This window comes from Crotalus tigris, unplaced genomic scaffold, assembly GCF_016545835.1.
Source record: "Crotalus tigris isolate CLP2741 ecotype Arizona unplaced genomic scaffold, ASM1654583v1 scf7180000021471.419163, whole genome shotgun sequence".
Taxonomy (NCBI): Eukaryota; Metazoa; Chordata; class Lepidosauria; order Squamata; family Viperidae; genus Crotalus; species Crotalus tigris.
Genome location: NW_024098525.1, coordinates 292,001 through 308,921, shown reverse-complemented (window position 1 = coordinate 308,921; position 16,921 = coordinate 292,001). Strand labels below are relative to the sequence as shown.

At 40.2% G+C, this 16,921-nt stretch overlaps 1 long non-coding RNA gene across 2 annotated transcripts in view; it reads right to left on the bottom strand.

Annotated features, from left to right (window-relative positions):
- LOC120296758 overlaps nt 1–16,665 on the bottom strand; it is a 30,302-nt gene extending 13,637 nt beyond the window's left edge. Inside the window, exons 1-3 of one of the 2 annotated variants that reach the window (XR_005553570.1) lie at nt 16,563–16,665; nt 16,104–16,407; nt 13,656–13,826 (exon numbers count right to left, since the gene is read on the bottom strand). This is a non-coding gene — a long non-coding RNA (uncharacterized LOC120296758). Of the gene's footprint in view, nt 1–13,655; nt 13,827–16,103; nt 16,408–16,562 lie in introns of those variants that run through there. The other variant, XR_005553569.1, reaches the window with a different exon arrangement.
- Between the last annotated feature and the right edge of the window lie 256 nt (nt 16,666–16,921).

Below are 16,921 nucleotides of genomic sequence, written 5' to 3'. Positions count from 1 at the left end.
AAACAACCCCTACACACACACACACACACACACCCCAAAACTGCCAGGGCAAGCTGTGTATATAAACAGAAAGCAAACCACACACACTTCTAACACTGAAGATGTTATTTTGTCAGGTAATAAAATATCTGCAAACAAACAACAAGCTCAGAGAGGACTCCACAGTTCAACCCTGAGCTGCGTATATTCCTTTCTGTTGGTTCTACATCTGTCTCTGAAATAGATCAAATAGCAAAAAAACATTTTCTAGAGGAAATTGTTGTGGGCATAAAAATACCGCTGAACCTCCAAAAATTACAAGCAGCAACGGAATACTTAAATATTCTCTAGAAGAATATCTGAATTTAATCTATAGAATATTAGTGCACACACAGGGATGCTATGTTTCTTTCAAGTTCTATGTTCACTAAATAAACATTCATCATGTCTCAATAGCTTAGTTGCTTGTATTACATAAAACTATTTCTTTTCCTGTACATTTGCTCTTCATACAGCATCAAGCCTAACCTCTTCTGAAATAAAATGCCAGGAAATGGATAAAACGCCTTTTCAATCTACAGTCATCAAATTCCTTGAATCTGCACATGCAAATATTAAGCTGGTCCTGTTTAGCTTTTACATAAAACGATTTCTTTTTGCTATATTTTTGCTCTTCATGTAGCATCAAGCCTAACCTCTTCTGGAATAAAATACACAGTATAAAAGAATCCAAATCATTGTGTTGCTGCAGTTATCCAAACTGACTATTTAAATATAAGCGAAGAAACTAAGCTGCAGTGTGGAACCAAAAGGCTGCACACACATATATGTGTCCCCTGGTTTTTATTTTGCATCCTTTCTCCATTCCTGGGTGACTAGAGCAGCAGGGTCCATACCTTTGTCACTCCATTTATTTTATGTTTATAAAATGGATCGACACTCTCTTCAATTATTAACCTATTGTAACAAGTATCCACAAAGAAGTGATAAGTTAAATTCAGCCAGAAAACATGACTGGTGTAGCAAAGTGAGAATTGTTTAACAGTTTTTATACCAAAAATATCATTTTATTTCCTAAATAAAATGATTTTTTTTTTTTACTTTTGTGGAAGAATCTTCTGGTTTTCTTTCTTGTTCTCTACAGCACTTTTGAATTTCTGTACAATCTCTATTGGTTGAATATTTGAATCTTATTACAATGAGATTTTGAATATACTGTTGCCCTGTTGGTTACAAATCTCCCCAGTACAGGTAGTCCTTGACTTACGACCACAACTGAGCCCAAATTTTCTGTTGTTAAGTAAGATATTTGTTAAATGAGTTTTGTCCCACTTTATAACCTTTCTTGCCACAGATGTTAAGCGAATCACTGCAGTGGATAAGTTAGTAACCTGGTTGTTAAGTGAATCTGGCTTCCCCACTTGACTTTGCTTGTCAGAAGGTTGCAAAAGGTGGTCACCTGACCCTGGGACATAGCAACAATCATAAATATGAACCAGTTGCCAGGCATCTGAATTTTGATGACATGATCATGGGGATGCTGTAAAGGTCATAACTGTGAAAAACGGTCATGAGTCACATTTTTCAATGCTGTTGTAACTTTGAACTGTCACTAAATGAACTGTAAATTGAGGATTACCTGTATTGTGTCATCTCATGATTTCTGACCTGAAAAAGCCCAATGAGAGAAATTCCCTGGAGATTTAATTGACATACAGGAAGCCAGGATTCTGCAATGTGTATGCTTGAATAATTATCCTACAAACGTCTATGCTTTAGTTTTCTATGGGGATTTAAGAGGATTGCTAATTTCCCTTGTCTACATCCAGGACAGTCTGTTGTTTTTGTTTTGTTTTAACAGTGTGAGGCTTTTGTGATCTTTTTTCTGCTGTTGCTGCTGGTAGGTCGCAAATATTAAGGCCAAGTAGTTTTGGATCTAAATGTATTGTTTAAAATGGGTGTATTTCTGAATTTTTTATTTTATGCTCTGTGAACAGGGATAGTAAATATATATTTCTTTTGAAACCCAAGGACAGCTCCTATTAAGCACTCTATAACAATCAAGCCAAGACATTACTAAAGTACTCTTGACAGTAACCAGATTCTTAGTGTCTAGCAACCAGTAAATTACATGCTAGTGATAAAACTTGTACTGAGTAGAAGATAAGAGATATCAAAACTCAGGATGGAACTGAGAAATTACCAGTTCATGCCTCAAGCTTCCCCACCCTCGTCTGTGGTCATACTCTAAAATATGGACTTCAATTCCCAGAATTCTCTGGCTTGGATCATCACAGATGAGAATGCCGGGAACTGATATCCACACTATATAAGACAGTGGTTCTCAACCTGTGGGTCGGGACCCCATTTGGGGTCGAACGACCATTTCACAGGGGTCGCCAAACAACGCAGTCTGCCATTTTTTCCCCCCTTTCCTTAGCTGTGCTACTCCCTTTTATTCTATTGGCTTTTGAAAGCCAATAGAATAGACTCTCTTGAATAGAGTCTAATTCTATTGGCTTTCAAAAGCCAATAGGAATTGTCCAGGCTGTCTCTGCCCTGCTGAGCCTGCCAAAAGTCCCATTCTGCAAATGGTGCTGCACCAGTTGAGTAGTCCTCGACTTACGACCGGCTGAATAGCCCTCAACTTACGACCGGTTGGGGATCGCGGCATTAAAAAGATTGAGAACCACTGATATAAGACATCTGGCTTGGGCAATTTGGATGGTGTTTCCTGTCATTCACAATCCTAAAGCTGATACTAATGCTGTCCTATTAGGCTGGATTACAGTTCCTGCAAAGGGCTATTAACATTGGAAAACTAATAACATGCAAAATAAATTCTGGGCACTAAAATTACCTGACAGAACCACTCTCCAAGGGTTGACTTGTTATTCCCAGATTATAAATCTCTCCTATTAGGGAACTATGCATCTAAAACAAGCAAACTCAATTTCTAAGGAAGTAGAGGACTAATCTTCAATATACCTAAGACTGTTTCCAGTCTGTTAAGTTTTATCTGGCATATAAAAGAGAAGAAGGATAACTATCAACGGCCTCACTTTCTTTTTACAGGCTTTTCCAGAGAGAGGGAGAGGGAGAGGGAGAGGGACCCAAGATAAATTTTAATCAATATATTCATTTAGCTGCTGTGCTGTCCTAAATACACTTCAGGTATAATACAGCCTCCCCAATATCGTAACTAGCCAAGTGCTTCACCATAAATCACTTAATCTACATCTGCAATTTAAATAAACTATGGAAGTAGCTAAGTACATCTGGAAGGCACAAGATGGGGGAAGCAGTTATATTCTATGGTATTAGGGATGATCTCTCTCTCCCGAAGAAAAATGGTCAACTTTCTGGAAGAAGGTTTGATCTTAGAGCATCTTTTTTCAAAGTAACTATTTTACTGTTCTCCCTCTCTCTCTCTCTCTCTCTCTCTCTCTCTCTCTCTCTCTCTCTCTCTCTCTCTGTGTGTGTGTGTGTGTTTGTGTGTGTGTCCCCCTCCCTCTTCCTCTCTTTTTCTTTCCATTTTGCTGGATCTGGGGTAGTTTTGGAGATTAATATACTATATCACTTCTTTCCCACCAACAGAACTTTAATTTTATTGCAGATCCTACCATTCTACCAGCTTTCTACCACAAGACATGGAATCTAACTCCAATAGAATCTGAGTGACTTTGTCTGCCAGATAGTATGAATATACCTCACCACAGCCCTGGAGATAATTCTGTGGCCTAAACCCCCCACAGATCACCCTAAATAGGGCTACTGGCTGGCTATGGCAGACAAAATCAAGGTGGAGAAATAGTGATGTATCTCTACCTTTATTGCCATGACGCAGGGCCAAATACGATCTCTCACTGACATTCAGTCAGATTCATTCTTTGTCTTTCTTCAATGGTGCTCCATAAATTGTTTCTGGCTCCCAGGGCTCTTCAGAAAAGAAAGGTGCGCCTCAGAATCAGCACCTAGAAAGAAGCCATATACGAGCAATACAGTCCAGGGTCTGTATCACAAGCCAATTCCAGACTTAGCCAAAGCCTTGGCCAAAGTATCTGAGAGGTCCTTGAGAAAAATTGTAAACTTTGTCTGGAACCCAACAATTCTTGCTTCACTTCTGGCTGGTTGTTAATCAAAAAGTTCTATCTGTCTGTCAAACACAATGATTCCTCTGTAGGAATCTGTTGCTTCAGGCCTATTATGGTTTGGTTTGTTTGACTTTAATGCATGGTGTATTTAATAAACTCTGTATTAGAAAATACATTTTTCCTGAACTGTTGCCATTTTCCCCTTGCCTGTATAGTTTCAGGCAAGATCAGTTTCAGTTCCTCAAACCTGACTTGAGTTGATCATGAAACCCAAAATCAACTTCAGTGAAAGTTTTAAAGGCTAGAGAATGGAAAACTGTAATTTTCCAGCAAAGTTACTACATTCAGCCATTAGGTAAGATCTTTCATAACCTTGAGAACTAATGGAATCCAGACTAAAAGGCTGCTGTCTGAACATTTTCTCTGTTGCCATTTTCATACTTTGCTTGTTCCTGGTGCAACATAATTGTGTAATCAAGACTTTAAATTGATCATGTAAAGCTCTGCTCTCCCTTTCACTGTAGCAGGGGGTTGTGTAGCTAATCCTAAGATCAAAATTATTTTTGGCAGAAGAGAAACTAATTTATTTTCAGTGGTACAAAAGAATCTTTGTCATTTTGAGAGTGTCCTGGAACTGTCAAGTTTCCACTGTCCAAGGTAATGGATTATTTTTGAAATAGTTTAAGAGTGATCTTTTCAGATTTATGAACAGATTCTGATTTTTATTTTATGTACGTAGCCTGTGCTGTTTATAGGTTTCTATATACAATGTGAACATGATATACAGTACCCATGTACTTGAATTATAAGAAACAGGAGGAATGGCACCAGCCTGCTCAGGAATATGTGTAGGAATATACTATATATGGAATGGAATAGAATAGAGTAGATTGGAATACAGTAGAGCTGAATAGAGTAGAGCAGACTGGAACAGAACAGAACAGAACAGAATGAAAAATGAGCTTAACAGAGAAAATTCTCCCTACTCCCTCGTACCCCATAATGGAATGAAAAACCTGGTAGGAGCGCAAATAGAAGTGTGACACTTGGTACTTCTGATTTTAGTGATTTGCTTGCAGATGTTTCATTACCAAACTAGGTAGCATCATCAATTTATTAGCTACCTCGTTTGTTAATGAAATGTCTGCAAGAAAACCACCAAGCTTAGAGAGCACCAAGGACCCCACAATTCACCCCTGAATTACAAATATTCTCTTCTATCAATACGTAGAAACAATAGCTCTAACTTTATTGTAAAGTTACATTAACCAAATCTTGCAAGCCTGAAAGTACTGCAGGCTCTTCTACCTCTCCCAAGCTTATTATCACATACCATTACAAGTATAACCTATCTGGCAATGTACCAAAGAATTGGTGAATTGTTTCCATGGATGAAGAGACAAAAAGTGGAACGGGCAGCAATAGCAATATAATATTAAACTGCCCAGTTGATTCTTAGATGTTCCTGAATTAATCTGTTTTCTATTGTGTTCTGGTTCTTGTAACCTGAATTCCATTAGCCTTGACCCACAGATCTATTCCTGGTTAGACAGGATTCACATTGGCAGGGATGGCTGGGGAATGTGGGAAGCACTAGTCCAATACAGCAAAAGTGTACCACAATGGCACTTGAGTTTATATTCTGGATGCAGAACCAACCCTATGCTATCTGTGTGCATAGCAGAAGAGCAGCGAGGAAACATTATTTTTATATTGTTTCATTCAGCCATGTTTAAAACGCTAGCTTCCCACAGACAATATTACTGGAATTTTGCTTCCTGTTTTGTTTTTCATTAAAATAATGAAAAGGTTATAAATATGACATGCCTAGAGCGAGAAGGGGAAGAAAGACTTCAAATGACACACCACAAACAATATGCTTACTATTGTAGTTAAGGCTGTAATCCTCAAATGAAGTGTCGTTCAAAGCAGCTTTGTGAGAGAAACAATTTGTATAAATAATTGGAGGGTAACAACCTGCATTATTATATTATAGGTTATGTTCAGATGAGCTGCTTTCGTTCGGTACCTCCAGAAAGGACAAGGGTGATAATTTAACCTGAAATCCTAGAGAAAGGATTTGCTTCAATTCCACGTCACTGGTTTTCATCCTGGCTCGCATTCCTAACCAACGCTTTCATCCTGGCTCATATTTCTAACCAACACATGGCAGTGTATAATTATGATACTGCCTGCAAAAAACTAAAAACCAAAAAGAATTGGATAATTTATTTGTTGGAATCCCAAACAGAAGGAAGGAGAACTGTGGCCTGATTCTGCAGCATTACAGCTGCCAATTTTTCTGGCCTTCCTGACATGGTCTGTAGATCTTGTTGCTGTAGGTCAGCATCATTTGGATAGCCCTGAATAAACCCTTACTTCTGAAAAAAAGCAAAAGGATATTCTGAGTACCTATTCGTTGTGAGTAGATCTCTTTTTAAGGACTGCATCTGTAGGAAGCAAGCTTTCTTCTGGGAGAAGAGCGCTCCCCACCCCAGCTCCACCTCATAAACTGACTTCATAGATTAAAATTAAACATTTCACACAAAGAAATTGGTTTATCTCTTTACCCTACTCACAATGTCTGCACACTGAGGATGGGCATCTGTATTGCAGGAACTTTTACACAGTGTTCCTATGTGAGTTGGAACCCTGATTGGCAGAGGAACAGCTACAAGACCTTGTGGATCAGTCCTGAACTGTGTAATAAGCTGCCCTGACAAAAATTCATTTTGACGGCTGGCATATAAATTAAAATTTTTTTTAAAAGTCCTGGTGACCTGATTTTCAGGAACAGAACTTTTGAAGGAGAGCAAAGAAATCTACATTTTATGTGTAAGCTTCATATCTTAATCTCAAACTGAATTAACAGGAACTTATTTTTGCAGAAGGATTGAATGGTCACCTTTAATTTAGTTTTTAGGGTTTTTTTCTATTTTGTGTTGTTTATGTCAGACAGGTGTTGGTCTACACATCTCTAACCTTCTGATCTTTTGATTCTGTGCTGCTCTTCCCCTTCTGCGTCACCTGACAGTTTTCAAGTTATGTGCTCTTTATTGCTATTCTGTTATGACCAGAATTGGGTCTAAATGGGATTTTTCTACCCATTACACTATTTCTTAGGAATAATTTCCAAAGCCTAAGCAAGATTCATATTTGAATACTATTCAAAGTATTATTCCATGTTCTCTGAAGAGATATCCTAAACAGAAAGGAGGAGGGTTATTTATAAAAAAAATCCAAATATAAACAATACTGGAAATATAGCATATTATTCAAAAGTGGGTCAATTCCATGGACTTGTTTGCTGGTAAGGAAGGGGGTATGGAATTCTAGATTCCCTTCTGCTTCCACACTGAGACCTAAGCCAAGGGCTTTTTATCACATGGCATATGGCAACCATTTGAAAAAAAATCTTTCTAAAATACTATTGTGTGTTGCTCTACTAAAATCTCCATTGCACTGCCAACAGCACATCTGCCTACAGAGATATCAATTGTTTTGAAGGCTACACAAAAAAGGAGGTAGCACTGACCATGATCATCTGGTATTTTATGAAAGAGAAGTCTAATGTTGCACTGGCCCATAATAGGGTTATACCAGATGTGAAATGAAATTCCAGGTGACAACTAAGTCAGAAGTCCCCAATGTTTTGGGAACCAGGGAATGGTTCCATGGAGAAAGGTATTTCCATGGACTGGAGGATGCGTGGTTTTGTGTGCTGCCTGCATCCCGCGGATGGGACTTTGCTTGTTTGTGCGGACCTGTTGCAGGCGTGCCACGGCCCAGTACTGGTCCACAGACTGGGGGTTGCGGACCCCTGAACTAAGTGATGGCCAAGAATTGATATTTTCTAGTGACCATCCAGATTTTGTGGACAGAGACAATAGTTCTGTTCCTTAACTGACTAAAGCATACTTCTTTGGTTTTTTATTTTCTATGAAAAGATTATCCACAGTTTATTTCTTTTTCTTTTTTTACTGTTTCCACCAAAAGCAGAAGAAATCATATCTTCGCCTTCCAAATGACTTTCTAAGATGTTGTGCTGGAAGAGGGTGGGAAATATCACCAAAGGTTCATGACTGATAAGGGATCTTGCCAGCAATTTTTAAAATTTATTTATTTGTATCCTGCCTTTATTATTTTTACAAATAACTTAAGGCAGCGAACATGTCCCGCACACCTTCCTTCTCCTATTTTGCTCACAACAGCAATCCAGTGAGGTGGGGTAGGCTGAGAGAAAGCCACTGGCCCAGTTGGCTTTCATGGCTAAGTCATAGTTTTCTGGTTTCTAGCCTGGTGCCTTAACCATTAAATCAAACCAGACCAACACTCTAATTAGAACTTTCCTGGCAATGATTATGAAGTTAAAATACTCTGCTAAGAAGTTTAGAGGGAGATTGAACATAGGTATAATGTGCGAGGGCACACACACACACACACACACACACACAGAGAGAGAGAGAGAGAGAGAGAGAGAGAGAGGGTATACAGGTAGTCTTCAACTTAGAACCATTCATAGTGACCGTTCAAAGTTACAGCAGAACAGAAAGAAGTGATTTATGACCGTTTTCACACTTACAACCCTTAGAGCATCCCTGTGGTCACATGATCAAAATTTGGTCGCTTGGCAACTTACATGTATTTATGACAGTTGCAATGTTCTGGGTTCACACGATCACCTTCTGAGATGTTCTGATGAGCAAAGTTAATGGGGAAGCCAGATTAGCTTAATAACTGTGTTACTAACTTAACATCTGCAGTGATTCACTTAATAACTGTAGCAAGAAAGGTCGTAAAATGGGGGAAACTCACTTAACAACTGTCTTGCTTAGCAACATAAATTTTGAGCTCAGTTGTGATTGTAAATTGAGGACTACCTGTAGTTATATCACTAAAATAATAAACAATAATCAGATCCTTTCATATGTTTACGAGATATGTTTTAATGTTTAAAAGTGTCATGTTTAATTGTTCTTGAAATGTTTTCTCCTCTTAAAAATACTGGCTATATGTATTGAAATCAAAATTTGCAACAGCCATTGGTACTGAATTTTGGCTTCTTCCTTAATTTTACCGATTTTACTGAAAATGTACTTGATTTGCAATTTTTATAGACTAGACTGGATTAGGACTAGAAATCTTTGTCACTTTAAATATAAATTAATCAGTATATATTAAAATGAAATGGCTATCAAAGGATAACCATTATGCATATACTCACATACACACACATATATGACACAGAGAAACATGACAGTCTAGTTTGAATGTATACATATACATGGCAAAAAAAAAAAGAATCCTGTGAATTTACAAGACGGATGGCATAAGGAACAAAGCTGTTTCAGAATCTAGTACTTTGACACCTCCTCCCAGAAGGAACAGACTGTGAAGTGGGTGTGTGGTATCTCTAACAATGCTTCGAGCTCTAAGCACATAGTGTTTATAAACAGTGTCCTGAATAAAGGAAAGCGAGCTTCCTATAATCTTCTCAGCTGTCCTTACCACTCTCTGTATGGACCTTCTCTTTGAGGCACTGCTACCACCAAACCAAACAGTGATGCAGTTTGTTTAAATGCTTTCAATCATGCTTTCAATCTGTAAAAGGTGGCCAGGACAGAAGGAGAAAGATGTGCTCTCCTCATCCAACACAAGAAATGCAAACACTTCACTAAAGATAACGTATGAAGAGACCAAGTAAGATTGTTGGTGACAGACCACCTCCACAGCTGCAGCCTTGATACAGAGTGGAGTATGACTATGGCGTCTCTTTCTAAAATCAACAATGATCTCCTTTGTTTTATTAACATTGAAAACCAGGTTATTTTTATTGCACCAGTCCACCAAAGTCTTCACCTCCTCCCTATAAGAATCTTTGTTATCATCCAACCACTGCTGTGTCACCCACATTCTTCACAATATGATTCATAGCAGACTTGGCACAGCAGTCATAGGTCATCAAGGTGAACAATAACAGACTCAAAACACAGCCCTGTGGGGAACCCATACTCAAAAAGTATGGGTTGGAAACTTTCCTTCCAACTTGCACAAACTGAAGCCTATCAATAAGGAAGTCAAGTATCCAGTTTATGTAAAGAAGTATTAAAGCCTAATAGATCCAATTTGTTCACCAAATGTTGAGGAATGATTGTGTTGAACTCTGAACTAAAAACAACAAACAGCATTCGCATGTGAGTGTTCTTCCCCTCCAGGTGCGTCAAACTAAGATGAAGCATCATCTATAGAGCGGTTCTTCCGATAAGCAAACTATAATGAGTCAAATGTAGCGGGAAGGCATGAAGCAATATAACTCTTTATCAATCTCTCAAAACACTTCATCATAATGGAAGTGAGTGCAACTGGACAATAAACATTAAGTAAGGTGACCAACTTTTTTATAAAAAAAGGAGGACACGAATAAATTGAAGAAAAAAATATCGTAAATAAAAGAAACATTGCATTTATTGCAACAATAATACAGAATACACTATAACAGTGGTTCTCAACCTTTCTAATGCCGTGACCCCATAATACAGTTCCCCATGTTGTGGTGACCCCCAAGTGGGTATGGCCACCAATAAGAGGGAGTAAGACAGCTAGGGAAAAGGGAAAAAAATGGCGGACAGTATGGTTTGGTGACCCCCATGAAATGGTCGTTTGACCCCAAATGGGGTCCCAACCCACAGGTTGAGAACCACTGCACTATAATATGATCAATGCATAATAAAAAACATTTGTAAAAATAACATTTTATATTGTAATTATGCTTATATGCCTATTAATTATTTAAATGAGTACTTTTCCATTGAATGAATATTTTTTGTCAATGTATCATCTTCTAACAATATATTGGAAATATCTGAACAAGAAATATCCTTCATATTGAATTTTACGGCAAGTGCTGCAGCTAGAGTATCAACATTCAATCTCGATTTCTCACTTGTCCAAAAATCTACATGGCTGGACTGCGCGGGGGTGGGCGGCGGAGGCAGGTGTTGTGAGCCAGGTGCTCCAGGATGGCCACGTAGATGCGCAGGGTGAGGTGATGGCAGCGCAGGTCAGCACTGCATAGACCACCAGCTGGCGCGGCCCATGGAAGATCAACTGCCCACCGCGCCCCCACCCACAGCCACCCCGCCAGCACCACTGCCCTGCCGTGGAGAGCCGGCCCCGCGGCTCACAAAGCACCAGCCAAGCCAGCTCCGGTCCTGAGCCGCCCCCCAGCACCACTGCCCACCCTGCGCATCCCCGTAGAGCGAGCCCCACGGCTTGCAAAGGCAAAGCACCACTGCGCCAGCTCCGGCCCTGCAGCCGCCCCCCAGCACCACCTCCCACCCTGCGCATCCCCATAGAGCTGGCCCCACAGCTCGCAAAGGCAAAGCACCAGCTGCTCCGGCTCCGGCCCTGCAGCTGTCTCCCCAGCCGCTCCCCAGCACCACTGCCCACTCTGCGCATCCTTGTAGAGCCGGCCCCGTGGCTCGCAAAGCACCAGCCGCGCTGGCTCCGGCCCTGCAGCCACCCCCCAGCACCACCTCCTACCCTGTGCATCCCCGTGTAGAACCGAACAGGGAAGATCAAGAGAAACTTACCACTCCAGTCTCCTCCAGCTATCTGCGGAACTAAGTAAGAGATGGTGTAGTTGGGTAGCAGTGAGGGGTGCAAAGTTCCTGCAACTTGCACGTGCAAAGTTTGCCGCCTGGGTGTTTTGGCACACTCAGCAGCAATTCCTATTGGCTTTCGAAAGCCAATAGGGGGAGTAGCACAGCTCAGGCAAAAGTTGAAAAAAACCATCAAAAAAAGGTCCTGGAACACCTTTTGGGCGTTCTATGAGGGAAAAAAAGCCCTGCAGATAAGTCTTCAAGTATAGAAAAAGAGGACATTTAGGAGGACATTTTCCAGGGAGGACAGAACTCACAAAAGGAGGACTGTCCTCCTAAAAGAAGGACGGTATATGGAAAAGGAGGACATTTAGGAGGACACTTTTTGAAGGAGGACAGAACTCAAAAAAGGAGGACTGTCCTCCCAAAAGGAGGACGGTTGGTCACCTTACATTAAGGGATGTAATTATAGATTTTTTTGGGGGGGACTGATACAATGATTGCAGTCTTAAAACATGATGAAACCACGGCCTGATGCAATGAAAGATTGAAAATGTCCGTAAGAATAGAGGCCAGCTGGTCAGCACACCCCTTAAGTACTTGCCCAGAGATATTATCAGGACCTGCAGCCTTTGGGGGCTCTTCTTTAATTTTTTTCAATTTTACTAAAAATGTACTTGATTTGCATTTTTAAATAATTTATGTATTTTATAATACAAATTCCCTAGGAGTCATGACTAGTTTTATCCATATGTGTATCATTTGATTACATAATATTGAATGCCTCATACCTGAAAATTGTTACAATGGAAAAGTGGGATGATGGTCAAAAGCTTCATTCAAGATATTTAATCTGTTCTAGGTTATCCAAAAATATCAGCTGTTACCTGATTGTAGTACCATAAAATACCAAAGAAACCCATGTTGTATCTTTTCCTCAATCCGCATTATAAATATAAGACTAAATTACGTACATTAAAAAAGAGCACTTATTTGAAGTACAATAAAATACTTTGCTGGAAACTTTTGCTTCCTTTATCTCAGTAAGAAATATTCTCTATCTCATCTCTCTCAGAATTTGACATGTAATGATATTTCTACAAATAATTCCTAGCCATTTTGTATCCTACTATTTTATAAAAAGCTGTTGTATTCTCAGTGTTCTTATACAATCAAAAAGTTTATATTGTTTTAGGATAGTATGGATTATAATTTCAAAGCTTCCTAGTAACATGATCACTAACTGGTCATCTAATTTCCAGCATTTACATTTAAATAAGGAGGTGAATTTATATTACAATATATCCGGCATTCCAGTACTTTACAACCTGTTGGTGTTGTATTTATTGGCAAAGTAATTTTAAATGGTAATGTCCTCCCTGCCTGTTTTGTGCTTTTCAATTTGTTATCTGTCACATTTATTTCAATTATTATAAAAAACTTCATTGCATTATATAGGTGCAAATGCTATGAATGTCTTTGTCAATTACCTTGGCACCCATAGGAATGAAAGGCAGTTGAAAAATTTTTGAAATTTTGAGAAGTTGCTAACACTAAAATATTTAATCTTCTTTAGCAACAAGAACAGTAACCCTAATATTATTTTGAAGGCAATTTCAACATTCTAACCACTTTTCAAGAACATCTCAAGATAATTTACACTGTAAAAACTTAGAGAAAGCAAAACATTCAATTGACCTTTCTTTTTCAACATCACAATAAAACCTTTTTCAAATAATACTGAACAACACCTGCCTACCACTTTGTTACCCAACTTGTTACTCAACAACAAATAGTGATGTGTAAATTTCATTTATTCCACAGAATCAGGTTTCCTAGTATAAATTTGAAGTAATCACTATGTATACTAGGATTATAGTATCATTTTACATCTTATAAGATGGCATATTTGATGTATGGATATGCTAATGCGTTTGTGTAGATACACATATAAAATAAAATTTAAATACAAATGAGTTACCTGTAATCATAGTGGGAGAAGACTGAGAAGGCAACCTGTGTGCTGCTAATTCTATCAATTAGATGCAACCTGTTGATCGACACCTTTAGCATTCATGACTCCCTTTCTTATATTTCTCTGTAAGCTCTTAAAATAGAAGCCAGTTGAAATTGTAGAGTGTCTTTGGCTGCCCTTTGAATAAAAAAAAATATATCTTCAGTGAGACACATGGAGACATATACAGGGAAGGGAAAAGAAAGAAGACACAATCCTTTCATAGGCTACCCCAGTAATGTTCTTAGTCCACAAAATAATTAACCTCTAAGCAGAGAGAAGTGAGAGGGCATGTCGAAGGCCTGCAAGAATGAAGAAAGAAACTTCTGCTGCACAAAAAGAGATCCACTTGCATAATGCTGAATTAATCCCTCTATCCCAGGGGTCACTGTGATAGGCTAAAGCTTCCATGAGTCTCAGAGGACAAATTTCCAGTCTCGGCAACTATCAACCTGGTTCATTTGTTTATTGTTTTAACAGGAGTTGCCTGGAACTGACATTGACATAATGTACATGCCATAATATCTTCTACTAAGGCATGATTCTTTCCAATAGAATGCATTATAAAATTATTTAACGCTCTTCCAGCTTCAAATGTACTGTATTATTCTCATCTATAGAACTCAGTCTTGCATGTCATTGACCATTAACCCTTTACAAATTTTGTGTCCTCACAGTATTTCAGAACTGCGACGACTCCAAGGTATGTGTTGGAAAAATCAAATCAGAAGGGAACACCGTCCGTTTTCACAGTATAGAAACATTATTCCAACAAAGACAAAAGTTTAAAATTAATCTCTTTAAAAATATATATTTCCTGGAAAAGAAGACAACTTAGATTTTAAGATGGTTCTCCCATACCCAAAAGAAAGTTTAAGTGGGAAAATTCATGTGTCATCACTACTGTATTCTTTAAGATAGTCTCCTGCTTCAAAAGTAACTGGTTTTCCTTCCATGTCCATGTAATATGTCAATTTTAATTTGTCATCAGGTAACCATTTGGAACTCTTGGGCTATATCTTAAAGTCTCATAATACACCAGGTTAGTTTTCTAAGACCACCCAGCCTTTGATATTGTTGAAGGTTTTTGATTCACATCTTCTAGATCTGAATATTGCTCAGAGATTGCCAAGTTATATATCGTCAACTACCTACTGAGGTTTCCCATTAGGTTCCAGTTCAAGTATTTGTTGTAGGCAAATAAGACTCAAGACTAATGAACCATGTTTGATTTTTTTTTTAAATAATTTACATCCACATCTGTATGTTTTATTCTCACCCATCTCCTTGAAGTAATTAGAAGTTCAGTGTTAATCTACCCAGCAACTTATCAAGTTTTCCATTTCAGGCTGCATGATACTTAACTAAAATAATTAATAATACTTAATAAAACATTTTTGTGCTAGCAAACATTAAGGGAAGAAAAGGCATCTTTCCAAAGCCACTTTCTTCTTTTCTTCCAGCCATTATTGGTCCTTTGTTTTAAAGCACATTTTTCACTTTCAATCGGTCCACAAGCCACTGATTTCCATACTTTGCTTCCCCTGCTCATCACAGCTGATTGCTATTATGACTGTTATTTAGCATGACTCTTATTTTCAGAATGGAAGAGCACATCTGTCTCTAACAGGCATTCAAGTGTGCTGGTTGCTTCCTGTCCTCTGCCTCCAACATATGATTTGATAAATCAAGAGCTACAATCTACAAATCACTTACTCCGAAGAAGGTCTGTTGCTGCCATTAAATTGCCTCACGTACAAGCTTCCAACTTGAAAACATTTCTAATGCTACTTACCTCCAAGTGACTGACACACGTTAAAAGGAAAAAGAGAGAGATGTCTAAAGTTCCCAGCCCAAAGAATTAAGTGACTTGGAACGTCTAAAATGCAGATGATTCTAAGGGAGCTTAAATTTCAGTCTGGAGTTGTTGCCAGTGAACACACGTTCCAGGTCTAATATTTCATATTGAATGTTTTGGTATTACAGTAGGTAGATATCTGGTAAAATTGTTTATAACTAGCTTATTAGTGGCTTTTTAAGAGAAAGTCGCTCACTAATTTCAGTGGCAGCCTGGTCTGGTCGATTGGGAAATATGTATTTAGCGGTCGAAAGTAACTTAGGCTGCCTCTTCTGAAGTCGTAACTAATAAACCGAGTGGGAAGAGTGAATGTTAAGGACTCGTAGGATCGGGTTGCCAGTCATAGCTCGGGAAACCCGACTACCGTACGTTGAGTTCTGGGTTATTCCAGTGATTGATTCACACCGATCCCAAAGTAGCAAGGATCCGAGACAGCCTCGCAGAGGGCTGCTCTTCCATCGCCCGCCTACAGTACTGTAGATGATACAGGCAGTACTAGCAAAGATTGTGGTGGTAAGCGTAACCGAGGTGAACATTACAGCCCTTGGTTATGATACCTCGGAAATGTTGGAGCAGGTCCTGGGGAAGAAACGCATCACCAGCGGCTCTTCTCTCCCAGAAACCACGCGTAAAGGAGGAGAACGTGCGCGCCGTTGGACGATAAAAAGATCGGGGAAATACCGCGCTCGTTTGGAGCAAGCGCCGGGCTGGAGAGCAGCCCGCGGGCGACGGAGCCGGCGGCTCTTTCGCCGGGTCTCTATTCTCGCGCCAACTGCGGGATCTGCTCGGTCTCTGCGCCGGGGTAACTTTATCAGCAGAAGCGCTGCTGCCGATCTCTTCCCCCCTCTCGCCTCGCAGCCTCTGGAGGGGAAAAGAAACACGCTCTTTGCCCGGCAGGTTCTGCCGCCTGCAGGATGGCACAGCTCAGCCGCCAGTCAGGCCGAGAAGGGGGAGCGGAAGGGAGAGAGAAAAGGAACGCAAGCTGCTTGCAGCAACCCGGGGGGGGGGGAACCAACCACCATCGAGCCGGGATCAACGGCGCTGCTCGCCTTCGGGTGCAAACTGCCGACTCCGACCCTTCCCCGGAGGGAGAGGCTGGGCTGGGTGGGCCCAGCCTCGCCTCGCGCGGGAGGGTAGTAGGGGGGCGCCCGGCGGAGACCGGGTAGCGGCTGGAGGGCCGAGCGCGCCGCCTGTCCCGCCCTCCTCCTCTTCGTCCCACCCTTCCACGCCCGTGATTGGTTTTGCCCGCCCCTCGTCCGGGCGCGGAGACCGCCTCCCTCCCCAGCTAAAGCGGCCAGTGTGTGAATAGGACGGAGCCAGAAGGGAGCAGCATGCAATCGACTCTGCGCCAGCTGCCTCCGTCTCCCCAAGTGCC